Source organism: Macrotis lagotis, chromosome X, assembly GCF_037893015.1.
Source record: "Macrotis lagotis isolate mMagLag1 chromosome X, bilby.v1.9.chrom.fasta, whole genome shotgun sequence".
Classification (NCBI taxonomy): domain Eukaryota; kingdom Metazoa; phylum Chordata; class Mammalia; order Peramelemorphia; family Peramelidae; genus Macrotis; species Macrotis lagotis.
Window position 1 is genome coordinate 539,922,099 of NC_133666.1, and position 20,613 is coordinate 539,942,711.

General features: G+C 32.4%; 1 long non-coding RNA gene across 2 annotated transcripts in view; it reads right to left on the bottom strand.

The window, feature by feature from the left end:
- The window catches only part of LOC141502063 (uncharacterized), a 148,491-nt gene extending 128,243 nt beyond the window's left edge, over nucleotides 1–20,248 (bottom strand). For both annotated transcript variants that reach the window (XR_012472372.1, XR_012472371.1), the window contains exons 1-4: nucleotides 20,167–20,248; nucleotides 3,294–3,458; nucleotides 2,561–2,736; nucleotides 1,003–1,123 (exon numbers count right to left, since the gene is read on the bottom strand). This is a non-coding gene — a long non-coding RNA (uncharacterized LOC141502063). The remainder of the gene's footprint in view (nucleotides 1–1,002; nucleotides 1,124–2,560; nucleotides 2,737–3,293; nucleotides 3,459–20,166) is intronic.
- Nucleotides 20,249–20,613: the final 365 nt, after the last annotated feature.

Genomic DNA, 20,613 nt, shown 5'->3' on the forward strand with positions numbered 1-20,613 from the left:
CCTCGCTCAAACTACAAGCTCTGGCATGCTAGTGATTTTTCTTACCCTGGAACTGTCTCCTTGGACGGTGACTCAGATATGAGTATGGACAAAGCAACAGAGTCCTAACTCAGTGATAGCAGAGACTCTTGTACTTTTCTTTTGACCAGTTGTTACACCATCTCAGTCTGTGGACTGGGAGATTCAGAAGCAGCTGGTGCCACTCATGAATCAATGGCTTTCAAAGCCTGTTCCTGTTTGCTGAGCCTGGGTATGTACTGATGACCCAATCTGGACTGTGCTCCACTCTCATCCAGTTGTAATAGATCTTTCCTGCTGAGCTTCTCAGTTGTTTGCAGCTGGAAACATTTTTTTAATCAATGCTTTAGTTTGATTTTGCTGTTCTAGAAACTATTTTATGGCATTATTAAAAGGTCTTTGGGAAGTTTGTGGAAGAGTTCAGGAAAGCTGCTGCCTTTTCTCCACCATCTTCCCTCTGTTACCATTCTGAGAGCCACAGCCAAGAAATGTCCATTATCAATCAGAAGTGGCATGTGCTTTGTTCTTACTTATTTTCACTATTTCAAGCTCTTTAATGTGTCCTCTCTAGCCAGACTAATTCATATGCTTTGTGCTTCTTCATACTCACTATGGTTGCATTCTTTAAGTGGTACATTTTGCTATCCCAGCAACTTTTCCATCTCAATGTGTGTGGATGGGGTGGAGTGGGGGGGCAGGGATGCTGATACTATGATTAGGAAGAAAGCTTTATGATAACTAGTGGTTGGAATATATCCTGATTTCTCCTTCATGGATCAGAAGATAATCAATAATATTAAACAATTATTCATAAGCTGGGGCTTCAGTCAGAATAGCATTTCTTTTGTTAATTTTTGCAGAAATCATGTTAAATCAAGTGGTTATTTATTAAACAAGTACTTTCATATGTTCATTTTTTGGCCTCACAGAGAAATTAAGAAGAAAAATTCTGAAGTGACTGCAATATAATTCAGCCATCCTTACCTTGTTGATTTTAGAAGCATCCTTTCATACTGATTGTGTCTTGCTTCTACTCCATCAAATGACATGCTGCTGGAAGTTTGGAGTCTGAGACAGGCAATCAGTCAAAAAAACTGATATGAACCTTTGGAAAAGAATGAAAAAATTGTTTCATATGGATTGGTGCATGCAGATGAGGCAAAAATAAATCACTCACCATTGAAAAATGATACCAGGAAAATGACCCACCTTCCATAGACCACCTTGGATTTGTTGCTGGTAGTAAAATGTGAGAGTTATTTCAGTATTGTTTTAGTATTGAGTAAACTAGAAGAAAATTGATTTTTCTTCATTTTTAATAGTAATTGAAGCTTACTGAAATCAAGTTCATTTTATTTTTCTATTCAATTATGTTTTTCAGATTGTTTGATGAATCTCTTGGTAAAGTTTCATTTTCTTATTTTTTGATGTGCAGTTTTCTTCACAATGTAATTTGTTACATATTTATCTTGGATTCAAATTTTTCACTTAAATTTGCTTTGCATCAATTCATCTGTAGTAGCTTACAAAATCTTCTATATAGCAGCATTTTTTGTCTTGTTAATGTCCTTAGTTCTTTTGGTATCTTTTTATAATCAGTAATATGCATAACACCTCCTTTAACATCCAATTCGATGCCTAATATTTTAATAGTTTGTCTTTAAAGTTTGCTTTGGCATTCACCTTGCCCATAATTTACATCCTCTATTAGCAGTCCCTACAAAGTTTCTTACTTTGCCCTTTTTTTAGGCATCTGTATGTGGGAAGACTCCATTAAATTCTTCCCAAACCATTATTTCCCTGCAAAATCATATAGAAAATATTATAAATTTATGACCATAATTAGGACATCCCATATATCTCTTATATACTATCACTTATTTGACTTTTAAAAACAATTATAATTGAAAAAAATTAATTCAATGAGTATTTATTAAGCACATTTTGTGTCAGATAAAGTGTTATATGACAGGAACATAAATACACAAAACAATTGAAATTCACTCAATGATTAAAAATTCATTTCATGGTGGGATTTCAGAGAACTGTATATGTTTGTCTATAAATATGTATTTACATATACATATATATAAAGATAGAGCTATAGTTACAGTTTTATATATAGTCATGTATAGTTATAAATAATTGCATCTTATAAATATATATATTACATATAAGTATAGATTTTTGTTACATATAGTTGCAGTAGAACTACATACTATATATATATATATGTATATATATATATACATATATATATAGTTAAATACAAGGTGGTTTCCACAGAGAGGCCACATAGTTCTAATGTTAAGGGCAAGAGTAGAAGGGTATCGGAGTAACAATAGAAGCTTACTGAAAACTTCATGGCTTCAGAAATAGATTAGGAGAGGGAAAAAGTATTGGATAGGATTGATATGGATGAATTTATGGAGAAGCCTCTGGTATTTAGAGGGGTAGAGCAGCAGGTCATATGTTCAGGACATGATCAGTAGCATCCTGAGGCCACAATAATTATAGAGGGAGTAAAAAGTATGCCAGTTACCCTCAGTTCTATCCCAAGTCTCCTTCCAATGTTGAATACATCATCTTCCCTTGCATAGGTTGTGGGATCAGCAGAGTGTTTGTTCCTGTGCTGGGTGACTGCTGGGGAGTAGATGTGGCAAGGCAAATGTCTATATGCAGTCCTGCAAATTCATCTAAGCAGGAATTAGTGGAGACCTGGGACCAAGATGATTTATAGAGGAAAAGGGCCGTTATTATTTACAAGAAGAGAATATAATAACAACTAAAAATTTAAAAAAAATATATAATTAAAATTACATCTTAATTTGTGAAAGGAAGGAATTTCCATGCTGCTTAAATTTCTGTGAAAAAGAAATTCCCTACTGTTTGATCAAGTCAGCACTTATGGATGTATTATATTTGGACCTGGTAATTCTATGTTAAATCAGAAAATAGGTAAATTTATAATCTTGGCAAAATGACCATTACTTTAATAAACTTAATATTATTCACTTAAACTGTTTAGAGCAACATTTTCTAGATTTTATAGCCAGGCTGTAAAAATTTGACTTTTGGGCTATTTGCCATATGCCCAAATCCATTTTTTTTTTTTAAATTAGGGCCAACTAACCATATAAAAATAAGTTACTGAAGAGTTTAGGTAGAAGTATTTTCTTTTAATTTTCTTCCTTTATTGTACTATTTTCAAGTTAAGTTCCATTTACCATCTGCCCACCCAGATATCCATCCATCTTATTAAAGTTGATTTTTACCTGTTGAAGGGGAGACTGTTTTCATTTTGAGAAAATGCTTCTACTATGGAGAATTCTTTAGTAGCGGCAATGTGGCAGTTCAATATCACAAGTTCATTTAAAAAATTTCTTCAGGGGATTTTGATTTCCTCGGGGAAAAACATCTTCAGAGAATTACCTCTTTCCCTTGCATCAAAAAGATTTGAAATCTTCTTATATATCAAATTGAAAACTCTTATTTCAATAGAAATTTGATTAATAAAAGAAGATTAAGGAAATCTTGAAACTATCTTGAATAAAATAAGTGCATACATGTCATTTTTATTAAAAGAAATGTAGAAAGAACTTATTTTCATAAAATGTTAGATCTAATTGTATGTACTAAAAAGTCACAATTTTTTCCTTATAAGTTTGTATTGATATGAGCCCATGTAGAATATCCACTATCCCTATTCAATACAGTTTGTAAGAATTAATTTTCCAGGACTTATTTACAAAGGAAAAGGGAATATTTGAATTCATTCATATTGAACCATGATATGATAATTAGAAGTTTTGATTTTTAAAATCTACCTGATCCAGACAAAGTAAACCCATATTTCTCAGAAATATATTGAAGTTCTTATTTGATCATTTTAATTTCTTCTTAATGAGGAGACATTTTCTTATTTTGTCATTTGGTACCTAAAGTAGCAGTAATTTATTTCCATGGTAAACATATTATCTATCTGGAACATATCAAGTCAGTCTTTCAATTTCAGGTTTATTCCCAGAAAATCAAGATTGTCCTGGAGGCAGTGGTAACTAATTTAGTTTCCCCAGAGTACTTTTTTTTCCTAAATCTATAATTTTTTTCTTTTTTCTTTTCTTTTTTTTTTTTAGTTTTTGCAAGGCAAATGTCACACAGCTAGGAAATTATTAAGATTTGAACTCAGGTGCTCCTGACTCCAGGGTTGGTGCTCTATCCACTGCACCACCTAGCTGCCCCTCCCCCATAGTAACTTTAAAAATTCTTTTCATATGAGAACTTTTTGAATAGCATAAACACTGGACCCAAATGAAGGGTCAAATTTGGATAAGACTGAGTCTATCAGGAGGGAAACAAAAACAAAGAACTTTACATAGATACCAGAAAAGGAAATCTAAAGAATTGATGAGTGCAATGGTCCCTCACTTCCCTTTGAGGACACATCTAGGTTAGCAGTAACAGTTTGTCACGTGGGAATTAGGAATCTCTCAGGTCCAAAGAGCAATATTTCAATCTCAGAACTACTGACTTAGCCAAAATTCATTAATCGCCAAAGTTAGGATTTAGTAAATATATATATATATATATATATATATATATATATATATATATATATGTCTTGAATTTTTGCTTTCTAAAGTGGGCTAATCGCTAATCAGTCTCTTAATTTCCAAGGGATGGAGATTGTGTGATTGTGTGATACAGATATGTCAGACTCTCTATGTTCACTGTCAATACTGGCGATTTCCCTTCAGAATATACTTGAAGCTGATATGGATTTGTCTACATTGGTTTTCTAGAATTGATTCAATAATTTTTATTTGCAATCACAAGTTTGATTGCAGATGTTCAGGATGCATCTTCATAGCATATTTATCTAATTATAATCCTCTTAATCATTTATTTAACTAAATGACATACTGTATCTTCTTTGACATAGGAATAGGCAAGGAAATACAAATTGCACTGTGATTGTTCTCATGACTTAGCAGCCAGAATTCGTTCCAATGAATGGTCAGGTACAAAATTTTCAAGACAACCCCATTCACTATAAACAATAGTCTCTCTACTTACTGACACCTGAGAAATTCAGGATACTCACATAATTTATACACTTTATTATAAACCCTGATATTTCATTCATAACAATGTGCTTCTCTCTAAAGGAATATAATATATACATATAATGCAATTATATAAATGCAATTTATATATAATACATATTATATATGTATATAAGTATGCACACACAGACACACACACACACACATATATATATATATTATATATATTTACATACTAATTATGAAATCTTGGACAAAATAAAATTTTTGCACCTCATTTTCATCATTTGTAAAATGAAAAAGTTACTATAGATGATCTATAAGATTCCTTATAATTTTAAATTCTTATCAATGACATAATTGATCCATTTTTAAGTCACAAGTTTTCAATAACAAGAGAATACTTTGAAGGATGAGAATGTACATGGTTTCCTTCAAGTTTATCTTTGCAAAATGCCTAGTGCTGTGTTTTTATAAATAGTAAATACCAAATAGATATTGATTATTTGGTATATATATTTTGAGAGAACATTTATATTCAGAAATATTTTCTTTGAATTACATGGGACTTGGAGTCACAAAAATCTCCTATCAAAAGTTACTTCTGACACTTGTTAGTGGGACAATTATTAGAAAGTTGCACCTTTCTGTGCCTTGCTTTCCTTCTTTATAAAATGGTATAATTATATACTTGGATACCAACTCCAGAAGATTGTCCCAATATTTAAAGTAATTAATATATGTAAAATACTTTTCAAGTTTTATAGGATGAAGATGATGATGTTGATAACTCATCTCTAATGTTGTGATTGAATTCAGTTTTACAGCTGGTCAGTATCCTAATAATGATAACATCATAAATTTTGTACTAGAATGGAGCTTAGAAATCATCAAGTTTAATCCTTTCATTTTACAGTTGAGGAAATTAGAGTTAAAGAGGTTAAATGTCTTGTCCCAAATCACAGTAACTAATTTTTTGAAACAGAATTTTAACTGAAATCTTCCCACTCCTGGTATAAGTTCTATGGACTGCTGCATAGATGGATTCAATAACTACTTTTTAAAAAATAAATTACCATGGTAAACATATTATCTATCTGGAACATATCAAGTCAGTCTTTCAATTTCAGGTTTATTCCTAGAAAATCAAGATTGTTCTGGAGGCAGTGGTAACTAATTTAGTTTCCCCAGAGTACTTTTTTTTCCTAAATCTATAATTTTTTTCTTTTTTCTTTTCTTTTTTTTTTAGTTTTTGCAAGGCAAAGGTCACACAGCTAGGAAATTATTAAGATTTGAACTCAGGTGCTCCTGACTCCAGGGTTGGTGCTCTATCCACTGCACCACCTAGCTGCCCTTCCCCCATAGTAACTTTAAAAATTCTTTTCATATGAGAACTTTTTGAATAGCATAAACACACCATAAAAAATAAATGTATTGGAATCTCATGTCATTTTCATTAGACTATCTGAAAATATCTTTGTAATAACTCTAATAGCAGATACAATAATAGGAATGATATGAATCTTCTGTTTCCATGTGATCTTTATTTTTTCTGCTGTGATTCTAAAGTTTGAAATTTTTCATTCCATGTAGCTTAGAGATTATACATAATTGAAACTGTTACATCCATTAAAAGATATTTATTTTTGTGAATAAATATTGGAATTATGGGCAACACTATAATGGGTAATAATCTCTTGTTCAGACACAATCTGTCAAATTCTCAAAGATATTTGATATTTATATGTAGTACAGGTATTTATCAATCACTTAATCAACAAATCACTCAAGATTTATTAGTCAACCACTATATGCCTAACACTGTGCTGACTTTTTGGGAAACAAAAAGAGACAGTCTTTGCTTTGAAGGAAGCTACAATCTAATGGATAAAACAATATGCAAGCAACTATAATCAAACAAGCTATATATACCGGAAAAATAGGGAATGATTAACAGACTGAAGGCTTTAGAATTAGAAAGTATTGGAAAAGCCAATCTGGTTAAAGATGAGATTTTAATTGAACTCAAAAAAGTAGGAAGAGCAGGAGTAAGAACAGGGGAAGAAAACCATTACAGGAATGGGAGACTGTCAGAGAAAAAGACCAATGCTGAGAAGTGGAGTATCCAGTTCATGGACCATCAGGAGACCATTTCCACTGGATTAAAGAATATATGTGAGGGGAATAAGGCTTGAGAAAACTGGAAACACAGGAGGACTAGTTAATGAAGGATTTTGAATGTCAAAGTATACATTTTGTATTTGATGCTGGAGGAAATAGGAACCATTGAAATTTATTGAGTAGGGGTGGAGAATGACATGATTATACTTACATTTTAAGAAAATCACTTTAATAGTTAAATGGATGATGGAGATGTGAAAGATAGATTGGATGCAGTAGTGGACTATGGAAAGAGATGAGTCTAGCAGGTTATTACAAAAATTATTGCTTAAAGTGATGAGGCCTGCACTAGAGTGGTGGGAGTGTCAGAGGACAGAAAGGGGCATATTTTAAAAATGTTGGAAAAGTAAAAATTAAGGCTTTTGCAACAGATATTGCAGAATGGGGGTCATGCACAGGGAGAGAGTAAGGAGTTCAGGATGACTTTTAGTTTGTGAGTCAGAGTGACTGGGAGGAGGACTGGGAGGGCAAGTAGGAGCAGAGTTTATGGTGGGGAAAGATAAGGGACAATATGTTTGGTTTTGGATATATTGAGTTTAAGATATCTGCTGGACCATGTAATTTGAGATGTCTGCAAGGTATGTGAGATTGGAGGTCATCAAAGAGTTTGTAGTTGAATAAGTAGATTTGAGAATCATTATCATTCAGATGGCAATTAAATTCATGAAAACTGATGAGATCAAAAAAGTGAAATAGTATAAAGGAAGAACATGTATGGATCTAGAACTTAATTTTGATGGATGCCTACAGAGCATGATCTGAAAGAGGCTCTGGCAAAGGAGACAAGAAAGACTTAGATTGAATGGTTAAGAACCTGGAGAGTGGTGACCCAAAAACCTAGAGAGAAGATAATATTACTGAAATGAGAGAAATCCAAAGTTTCAAAGACTAATGAGTGGTCAAATAGAATGAGAGAGAAAAGGACACTGGATTTGACAACCAAGAAATCATTAGGAAGCAGTTTCTTTCTTTTTTTTTTAATTTGAAAGGGTTTTTTTGTTTTGTTTTGTTTTGTTTTTTGCAAGGCATTGGGGTTATAGTAAGCAGTTTTAATGGAATGGTAAGATTGGAAGTCATATTGTAAAATTTTATTATGTTTGCTTCTGAAAGATAGTAAACTTCTCACACAAAATTCTAACTGCCCGAGTAGGTTTTGCTACAAATTCAAAAGACCCATTCACATTGTGATAATCTACCAAAAATTTTTTCCTACCATTTCTTTGCATAATCTGCATTGATCAATAAATTCATACTCCTTAAATAAAACTTGATTTTAATTCTTGGTGGTGAAGGTTTAATCGTGAATTTTTAAAATCATAAACCCTTTCATTTCAAAAATCAATACCAATAAAAACAAAGTTTTCCCTTAATCATTTGGAAATCTCTTAAAAGGAAAGATAGTAGTTTGGAAAGAAAATATGAGACACACCATCATATGGTATAATAGTAGCTTGCCTTATCTGGATATATTTTAGTGATTCTTCTATCAAAAAGTAGAATGATACATCAGTTCTTGGCTAGTCTTAGTAGAGACTGCATACTTTAAATGATGAAACAAGCAAGAATAATTGTTATTATGAACGTGAGTCTCACCAAAAAGCAGTAACAAAGGATCATAGACTTATAGAGATCATAGAGATGGAAGGTCATCTAGTCCAGAATAGATGGGTGATACAGTGGCTGGAGTGGTAAGCCTTAAATCACGAAGACTCATCTTGAATTCAAATCTGAACTTCATCATTTACTAATTGTGGGGCCCTGAACAAGTCCTTTAACCTTGTTTACCTCGGTTCCTCATCTGCTTAAAATTGAGCTGGAGTAGAAAATGGCACAACACTTCAGGTCATTTTAGAGAGTAGAAAGATACAAAAGGTCTTCTTACTACCTTTGGTCATGAGGGTAAAGTGAAAGAAATGAAATTTGTAACCAGCACTTTTTCCATAATAGAGCAGAGCTAGTCCCTGAAGTATGTGATACTAATTTTGCAAGAAGTGACCACTCTATCTTATAATTTATGTAGAGAAGGAGAAAAATTTGTAGTGCAACTGAGATACATTTGAATTCTAGGAGAATAGGTTTCAGTTACTTCAAAGGAAGGAGAGGGAGAATCTTTTGGCCTAAATTTGTAAAAGAGCAGATAGCTCAGGAGGGAGTGAAAGCTTGCAAAATTGAAATCTTTAAAATAAAAAAGAAAGGAAAATCTTGCTAAGGTACAAAAGGGGAGTTGTGTAAAGAGGAATATAAAAAAATCAGTGCTCTGAAAAAGTGTGTCAAGACATGTTAAAGCACAGAATAAATTGAAGTAATTCAGAAATGCTAAGGAGAAAATGATGGAAGATTTGGATTTGGACTTAAGCTCACCTCTAATATATATTGGCAAGTTGACCCTGAGTAAGTCACTTAATTTCTCAGTGTCCCAAAGCAATTCCCCAAGAATAGAAGTTAGAAAACGAGAGGGGAAAGGATAAATAATGATCACTTGTCTAGTCATAAATAGTACATTTTATTCAGTTATGGGCACCACTAATCATAATATTGCTATTCCTCATGATCATGCAAATAAAGGAACTGGGGATATTTAACCCAGCCAAGACTGGAGGAGGGGTTGACTTAGAAAGATATATATATATATATATATATATATATATATATATATATATATATATATATATGAAGGTTGTTATTTGGACACAATTAAATTGGTTATGAAAATAAATGAATGAACACTAGTTATGTCCCAAATGTTAAACTAAATAGGGGAGATCTAAATACAAAAGCAAAATAGTTCATGCCTTTGAGAAAATTACATTGTAATATATTTTTTAAATTTATGTTTATTATTTTCATCCATTTGCACATGATATTTTTAAGTTACAAAATTTTCTTTCGCCCTCCCTTTCCACCCTCCTTCCCCACAGTGATGAACAGCTAGGTTAGAATTATACATACATATTTTTGTTAAACATGCTTACAGATTAGTCATTTTTCGTATGAAGAATTAAGATTATAGGAAGGAGATGCATAAGAGATCATTTTATTTAGTGTTCATCACATTCTGAAGGTTTGTTTTTTGTTTTGTTTTTCTTCCTCTGAATGGGGATAACATTGTCCATACCTGGTCTAATACAGTCGTCCTAGCTCTATGAACTGCTGAGAGGAACTGCTTCCATCAAGGCTGTTCATCTCACAATGTTTTTGTTAATGTGTACATTATTCACTTGGTTCTGCTCCCTTCGCTCAGCATCAGATTCTATAAGTCATTCCATGCTTTTTGAGTGGGTGACCATTTATGGTTTCTATTTTTTTATGAACTTTTTACAGAATTAATTAATTAATTAGTTAGTTTGTTTATTTTTAGGTTTTTGCAAGGCAATAGGATTAAGTGGCTTGCCCAATGCCACACAGCTAGGTAATTATTAAGTGACTGTGGCTGGATGTGAACTCATGTTCTCCTCACCCCAGGGCTGGTACTGTGTTCACTGTGCCACATGGCCACCTGAATTTATTTATTTTTCAGTTTTATTTATTTAAGGCAATGGAGTTAAGTCTCTTGCACAAGGTCACACCGCTAAGCAATTATAAAGTGTCTGAAACTGAATTGGAACTCAGGTCCTGCAGACTCCAGGGCCAGTGCTCTATCCACTGCTCCACCTAGCTGCCTCCTCATTTATAATTTCTTATTGAACAATAGTATTCCATAGTATTCACAGTATTCATTGTTCAGTCATTCCCCAATTGATGGGCATTCCCTTAGTTTCCAATTCTTTGTCACTATAAAAAAAGAGCAACTATGAATATTTTGGAATATGTAGGACTTTTCCCATTTTTTCATAATTTCTTCTGGATATAGACCTAGAATTGAAATTGCTCAGTCAAAGGGGATTAACAGTGTTATTGCTCATTGAGCATAGTCCAATATTACTCTCCAGAATGGTTGGATTGGTTGTGATTGGTTGGATCCATTTACAATTCTACCAGCAATACATCAGTGTTACAATCCTTCCACAGCCTCTCCAACATTGATCATTTTCCTTTTTTTTCATCTTGGCCAATCTGAAAGGTATGAGGGAATACCACGTTGTTGTTTTAATTTGTATTTCTCTAAATAAATAATGATTTGGAATATTTTTGATATGATTATATATATATATATATATATATATATATATATATATATAGCTTTAATTTCTTCATTTGAAAGCTCTCTATATCCTCTGACCACTTTTCAATTGGAGAATGACTTATAACCTTATAAATCTGATGCAATTCTCTCTATATTTTAGAAATGAGTCCTTTTATCAGAAATCCTAGTTGTGAAGATTGTTTTCCCAGCTTTCTGCTTTCCTTCTAATTTTGGCTTCATTGATTTTATTAGTGGAAAAATCATTTATTTTTCAGGTTACAATGTTCTCTAACTCTGGTCATAAATTTATCCCCTTTCCACAGATTTGCTAAGTAATGTTTTGGTCTATTTATTTATGGTGTCATCCTTTATGTTTAAATCCTGTACTCATTTTGACCTTATTTTGGTATAGGGTGTGACATGTATGTGTATGCCTAATTTTGCCATACTATTTTCCAGTTCCCCCCCACCTAATTTTTGTCAAATAGTGAGTTCTTAACCCAGCTGGTGTCTCTGGATTTTTCAAATAGTAGATTATTGTTGTCATTTATTTACTAGAACCTGTAATCCACTGATTTGTTACTCTATTTCTTAACCAGTACCAGGCAATTATGATGACTGTAACTTTATAGTACAGTTTTAGATCTGGTAGATCTTGGTCAGCTTCCTTTACATTTTTTAAATGAATTTTATTGCTATTCTTGACCTTTTGTTTCTCCAGATGAATTTTGTTACTATTTTTTTCTAGTTCAGGAAAGTAGTTATTTGGTAGTTTGATTGGTATGACACAGAATATGTAACTTAATTTGGGAAAAATTATCATTTTTGTTATACTAATTTGACCAAACATGAGCAATTGACATTTTTATTATTTAGATCTGACTTTATTTGGGTGAGAAGAGCTTTATAATTGTCTTCATACAGTTTGTGGATTTGTCTTGGGGGTAGATTCACAAGTATTTAATGTTGTCTAAAATTACTTTAAATGAATTTCTCATTCTATCTCTTGCTCTTGGGCTTTGTTGTTCATATATAGAAATGTTGATGATTATGTGGGTTTGTTTTAGTTCCTGCTATTTTGCTGAATTTGTTAATTGTTTCAAGGAGTTTTTAAAATTATTTTCTTGGGTTCTCTAAGTATACCATCATATCATCTGTAAAGAGTGAAAGCTTTGCTTACTCATTGTCAATTCTGTTTCCCTCAATTTCTTTTACTTCTCTTGTTGTTACAGCTAGTATTTCTAATTCTATGCTGAATAGTAATGTCGATAATTGGCATCTTTATTTCACACCTGATTTTATTGGAAATACTCCTAGTTTATTCCCATTACAAATAGTATTTGTTGATATTTTAGATAGATACTATTTATTATTTTAAGGAAAGTTATTCCTAAATTTTCTAGTGTTTTTAAATAATAATGATATATTTTATCAAAAAATTTTTCAGCATCTGTTGAAATAATCATGATTTCTGTTGATTTTCCTATTGATATGTTCAATTATTTTTTGTGTTTTCCTAATATTGAACCATCCCTGCCTACCTGGTATAAGTCCTATCTGATCATTATGTATTATCCTATGAATAACTTGCTGTAGTTTCATTGCTAACATTTTATTTAAAATTTTTGCATCAATATTCATTAGTGAGATTAGTCTATAATTTTCTTTGTCTGTTTTGGTTCTTCTAGGTTTAGGTATCAGTTACATTGTAATATCTCGAGATAACTCATAGATGGCAGTGGTTGCAAGGTAATTGGGTTTTGGTCAGAGATGCTGGGTGGAGTGAATAACGTCATCAAATTCATGGAGTCAATAAGGGAATCAACTGGCACAATCTTACAGAAATACTGATTTTCAGAAATACTTATTTTATTATAGCTCCTAGAATAAGAAGTTGGAAGAGAAGAACATACACATGGTGATATGGTGGGTGGAAAGTATCTAGGTGGGGTACATGACTGGATAAAATATGAATTAAAATCTGTTCTGTTCTGGGCCAGTATATTATAGTAGGCTATTTAAGTCTATGTTCTCTGAGTCACCAGTAGAAATAAGACTCCCTGGGAGGCTGGGTGGTGTAGTGGCTAAAGCACCAGCCTTGGAGTCAGGAGTACCTGGGTTCAAATCTAGTCTCAGACACTTAATAAGTACCTAGCTGTGTGGCCTTGGGCAAGTCACTTAACCCCATTTGCCTTGATAAAACCTAAAAAAAAAGAAATCAGATTCCTGAGAGATGGAGTCCAAACCCAAGAGGCTTTAATCTGTGACGGAATTGTCTCTGGAGTTCTGGTGGACAAGAACATTCAGCATCAGGGAAAATATCAAGAGGATGGTGGGGTGAATGATCTGATGGATTGTAAAGCATGAGATTCTAGGAAGATCTGAAACAGTCCTTGGAAATGGGTTTAATTGTTTAACTTGCTTTTGGAAATTCACTGAATAGTTGACACCTGAACAAATGTTGATTGATAGTCTTTGTTCATAAAGAAATCAATTGCCTTATTAATTCAAATTTTGAATAATAGTAGTAGAAGTAGTAGAAAGCAAAAGACTTTTCATACTTAGCTCCTAGATCATTGCCTTGGACATAGAGGAAATTTGACAAATGCTTGTTGGGTTGGAATAGAACTTGCAGAGAGTCAGATTTCAGTTTGACAAAAAGGAAAAGCTTCCTAAAAATTAAAGCTATTAAAAATGAAATGTTATATTTTGTGCAATTTAATTACATATACTAAAGCTCATTAAACAAAGATTGATTGACTATTTGTGGGGAATAATTTAGAGGCAAAAATTATTCGGGTAAAATTTGGACTACATGAATTCTGAAATCCATTTCAATTCTGAGCTTCTGTGAACTCTGTGATAAGGAAGCATATCTTTATGATTTTGAAAGATTCCAGAGAGAATGAGGTGATTACAAATATGATATCTAATTTTTAATTTTAATTCATATTTGCTATTGTTTTTGTATGCTAACAACATTCAACTTATATATTATAATTTATATACATATACCTGTATGTGTGTGTGTATGAGTGTGTATGTATTTATATGCATAATTGGGGAATAATTCTTTAATCTTTTAATCTTGCCTTAGGCTTGTGTCAGACACTGATTTATTCAAGAAGTCCTGATTCAAAACAATCCTGTGATAGAACAATCAATATGAACAAACTTAGTCATATGGTCCATCTGAAGTCAGATAACAATTTATTCTGTTTATGGACTTATATTTTGGCTTTTCATAAAGTAGGCCTATTTTTAGATACAGTAACTTAGCTGATCTTGATATCATAGTCAGTTATTTAATCTTTTGACAGGTGAACTCCTGGTCAAAAAACATCATCATGATGACAACCTTTTCTTATCTGTCTTTGCAAGGTAGCTAAGAATTGAGCATACTTGGATAATTAACATTTTCTCCTTGAGAGAGACCTCCTGTGGGATAGACCTGAGTCTGTGTCAGAAAATTAGAGTATAGAATGAGGAACTTATTTTGTCACTATCTAAGACTTAATTACATTGTGGGAAGATGATTCTAACATTTTTTTATGTCTACTGAGTTGAGAAAAAAGGAAAACAGCATCTTACTTTACTGGATTTTTTTTAACCTTTCCAAGCCTACTAGGATCACATTTAATTCTATGATATGGTTAAGAATCTTCTATTTTTGGAGAGTTTCTTTTCTGACTGAGTGAAAGTTAATGACACCAAATTGTCAAAAGACAAGACTTTTCTGAATCAACACTAGGGACAAGGTTAAAGCTTCTTTTTAATTCTTACTGATAGGATATTGGCATTACATTGCTTAGGCCATGAGGTCACAGAAGAAAAGAATATTAGAAAGAGACATGTGGCAACAAATTGATCTTTCATATTAATGATCCTGTGAATTTTCTAGATGGGGATATTTCTTAAGTACAAAATAGCCAAGATGGAAGAGTAAAGGCAGGAATTCCCACAAGTCTTCTTCAGACCACTCCAAATAGCTTTAAATAATGACTCTAACTAGAGTGGCAGAACCCACAAAAAAGTGAGTGAAACAATTTTCCAGCCCAAGACAACTTGAAACATCCATGGGGAAAAACATGTTGCACTGTGGTAAATATCCATCCATTTCACTTACACTGTCAAATTTGTTGACATACAGTTGGGTAAAATAGCTCTGAATTTTTACTTTATTTTTCATCCTCATTGGTGAGGTAATTTGGCTTTCTTCTTTCTTTTTTTAAAAGTCAGACTAACTAAATGTTCATCTATTGCTTTTTTCATAAAACCAACTCTGAGCTTAATTTATTGTTTCAATGTTTTTCTTACTTTCAATTTTATGAATTTCTCCTTTGGTTTTCAGAATTTCTAATTTGATATTTGACTGAGGACTTTTATTTTGTTCTTTTTCTAGTATTTTTAGTTCATGTCTCTCTCATTGAATTCCTTTTTCTCTATTTTATTCATATAAGCATTTAGAAATATAAAATTTCCCCTCAAAGCTGCTTTGGATATATCCCACAAATTTTATTCACTCTGCTTACCCACTTGGGGAGAGTTCATCCCATTCACATTCACAATTAGAATTACTAACTCTGTATTTCCCCTCCATCCTAACTCCTTTCCATTTGTACTTTTCTTTCTCATTTCACCCTATCCCTCTTCACCAATATTTTGCTTCTGAATACTGCCTCCCTAAATTTACCCTGCTTCTATCAGCCCACCTCCCTTTTCTTTTCTTTTCCCCTGTGATATGGAATTTCATGAAAGTGAATTGACCAGTTTGGTAAGAACAAAGAACATGTGAAGGAAAGAAATATAAAATGATTTCATGGGAGTATATTTGAGTTTTATACAAGTCATAATATAAGACATTTGCTGGAAGAAACAAACTGTTTTTTACTTATCTTGGCAATGAAACCTTCAGTTACTATGAAATTATTTGGATGATTGTGATAGAGGGCAATTAGAAGGAATGTATATATATATATATATATGTATGTATATACATATATACATATATATATATATATATATATATATATATATATATGAAAAGAAAAGAGACAGAAAACTGATCTAGTAAGAGGATTCTCTCTCTGACACTTTCCATGAAACCAATGACAAATAACTTCACATCTTTGGCATTCAGTTTCTCATCTTTTCAGTGATGATTCCTGAGGTTTCTTTTAGCTCTTATAATCTATTATTCTATAGTGGTAAAGGAGAGGCTCGGTTGAACATAAAAAGAATGTGAAAGATCCCTGCAAATATCAGTTGTAGAAAGTACTTCAGTGAAGTCCAACTTCCTGAGACATTAGGAAAGGCAGAAGGAACCCACAGAATAAATCTAAATATACATTTGCATTCCATGTAAGCATACTGTGTCAATTTAAAATGGTTTATTCTAGAACAGCAATAAATGGTTTATTCTAGAACAGCAGTACCAGAGTGCCTTTCAATATGTAATTCATTGGTCAGAATTGTTAGTCAAAAGCCCCCCCAAAAAACCCCACTTTTTAATTTACTGTGCCTTCATCCATTTCTGACCTCAAGGCTTTTCACATTATGTGTATAAAAATTTTGTGCTTCTCCTTGGAAGCAATGTAACTTCATTCTGAAGCCATTCAAAAGATTGTGAGAAAAGATGATGTAAGTCAAATAATATTTTCCTGAGTTTCTTGGAAATAATGAAGAAGAATCAGAAAGTCACAGAGGAACCATTTATGTAAAAATAGTTTCAGGAAAATTCCTGGTGTCAATTAATCAGTAAACATTTATTATGAACCTACTATGTCACAGTACTAAATTTTGGGACATGACAGGGTTTCAGCTTTGCTCAGAAGAGTAAAATTTTAGGTAGGAATAGGACTATTAATCCTTACATTAAAAGCTTATAAAATAGCTATTAGGACTAATCCTATGAATCTGATTTGAGCTTTGTGCATATTTAGAACATGTTAGTACTGAATACACAATATTATATTTAACTACTTAATGAATTCTAGTTGAATGAATAAAACATGGAAAAAGTGAACAGTTAAGTAATCAACTTCATTTTACAAACTCAATAACTGAGAGTGCAGTTTCAAAAATAATAAAACAATCTTTGAGTGTGGGTCTTTTACTGTATTTTGTCAACATGTTCATCTTAAACTGGTATGTAGTTTTATCAATAGGGAATGTTCAAATAAAAATATGAATGTGCAAATCAAAAGGGTCAGGCCAAGTTCTTATTAGTTTGTCTCCTTAAAACATTTAAAAGCAGACAGAAATATAAAACAATATGCCCCAAAGTGTAGGAGTCTCACGTTGATCTTGGATGCCACTAGATGATGCTGGAGGTAGAGTTGCGTTTTTTTCCTAACAGTTGCTTTCTGCAGATGTCATTAGGTAGGTATACCTTCTTTTGATGAATTTAGAGGCAGAGAAAACTTAGAGAATAACTTGTCTAATGTTATCATTTTTAGCCACAATGACTAAGGCCCATAAAGCTGAAGTGACATCCCTAAGGGTCATATAGATAAGTAGGTAACAGAACTGGCTCATTTTCAACTAGAAGCCGTCCTTAGGCAGTGTTGCACTTCTGCTCAAATAGATACCTCTCATGTGGAGAAGTGAAACAAGGTGGGTAAAAAAGTAAACAAAACAAAAGAAGAAACAGAGAAAAAAACCATATTACCATCTGTTTGGATATTCTTGTTCTTTGGGAAAATGATCTAACACACTGAAAGTTAATGACAGCCCCATTCTTAAACTTCATATGCTTTATATAGTGATGCCTTTTCACCCAGATAAATTCCCCAAGTTGTAGCTTCATCTTTGAATTTCATTTTTTTATTGAAAATGTTCACTGAATTTTCATTTTGTTGTGCTACTTTTATTTTGGGCATTATTTGAACACAGCTGTTGTTCCATAATACATATATATATATATATATATATATATATATATATATATATATATATATAATTATATATATAATCTTCCTTTGAAAGTCTCTAGAATAAACCAAACCATACCCAGGCAAGAGGAAAATGAGGGTTTGGGCATCATCATTGATCTAGCAGAATGATAACATTTTTAAAATTCTTGCCAAGAGATAGATAGATAATTAGTTCTGCTATACATACATACAATCACAAATACACACACACACATTATCTTTCTCACATACATATAGATACACCAAAATAACTTAAAAGAGACTTAAAAGTCAACTTCTGCAAAAAAAGAATATAGCAGCAGAATTAAATTTTCAACACGAAATATTCTCCTGAAAGAGAAATTTAACAACATTGCATGCAGACAGCAGCTTGCTGAGCTCATTAATCAGCAAACAGAATGTATTTTATTTAGGGATAACAGGAATTATAATGAAGAATGGGATGATGACAGTGAATATGCAAGCTCACTGACTGAGATAATTATGTGGAGAGATTAATACACATTTTTACAATGTCAGAAATAATGATATTAAAACTCAAATGATTTCTTGGCATGACACTAGATCTTACATATAGATTTAGAACCACAATAATCAAAGTGAACCTGTAAGACTGATGAAACCAAATAAAAATTTACTCTAGATAGAAAAAGCAGAGAAAGATTCCTATAGACAATTTTTCAAATGCAACTACTTATCAAAAATTTTAAAAATTCTTCATAACAATAATTTCCTCATTTATGAAAAGTAACAGCTGATCTTGTTTTGAAGCTTTCCTATTCAGTCCCTATCTTATCATATATCATAGGTGGAACCTTTGATATCATATATGTAACCTAGTTGTTTTACAGATTAGCAAACTGGAGGATAGATTGATTGTCACTTGTCCAGAGTTGCACAGCTATGAAATTTTTCTGACAGGATTTGAAACTATATCTTCAGATATTTGTAAAGTTTTTAGCACAGAGCCCAAGGCATAGTTGACACTTCATTAAATGCTTGTTCAAAGAGTGTAATTTTTCTTTTTTTCTTTAAACTTTGTGGTAGCATGAGTGGGGGGGGGGAAAGAAAACAAGGACTTGTTAAAGGCTATTACCAAGGACTTTCCTAGATGATTAGACTATGAGACAGGAAAACTAAAATGCTTTTTCATCTCTAAAGAGAGTCAAGAAAAATCCTGAAAGAGGAATTGGATAAAAAGTCTGTCAACTACAGTGTTTTGATATGGTATCATTTTATTTTTATTTTTGCAAGGCAAATGGGGTTAAGTAGCTTGCCCAAGGCCACACAGCTAGGTAATTTATTAAGTGTCTGAGGCTGGATTTGAACTCAGGTATTCCTGACTCCAGGGTTGGTGCTCCATCCACTGTGGCAACCAGCTGCCCCCATAGGGTATCATTTTTGATAGTGATGATCAGGAGTACTTGCCATCTCTATTAGGCTAGCTTAGAACTTTCGATCTGGACCAACTGATATTAAATTGAGTCTTTCCCCATTCCTCTATTTAATTGTCTGTCATTAAAATACTGAATTTTGTCACATGCAAACACACTCTTTTGCTGTTTTTTTAATTTGTGTGAGGTTTTCTTTTTCTTTCTTAAAACAAGATTCATTTCATTTTTATTTTTTGCAATACATGTAAAATAAATCTAAAAACATTTTTAATTTTAAGTTCCAAATTCCAATAAATTAAAGTTCCAAATCCAAATTCTCTCCTCTCCCTACCCCTCCTAGAGAAGGCATTGCCCATATATTAATGAACAATCAGACAAAACATATTTCTGCATTAGCCATGTTACAAAAGAAAATAAACAAAAAATAAGAAAAAGTTTTAAAAACATACATTTTAATCTGCATTTGGACTCCATCAATTCTTTCACTGGATGGGCATCTCTCTTCATAAGTCTTTTGAAATTGTTTTGGATCATCATATTGCTAAATATAGATAAGTAATTCCCATTTAATCATAGAATAATATTGTTGTTACAAAACAATATTCTGGTTTTGCTTATTTCATTTTGCATTAAATCATATGGCTCCCCAGCTATTTTCTCAAAGGATCTTGCTCATCATTTCTTGTAGCATAATAGATGTGTGCCCATTACACTCATGCACTACAATTGCTTCAGTTATTCTCTATGAATGGACCTCCACTGAATTTCAAATTTTTGCCACTACAAAAAGCGCTACTATAAATACTTTTGTACACATATTCACTTTTTCTTTTTTTTATCTCAAAGTAGTAGTTTTACTGATTGATATGCATTAAATAATTAAATTGATTTAGGTA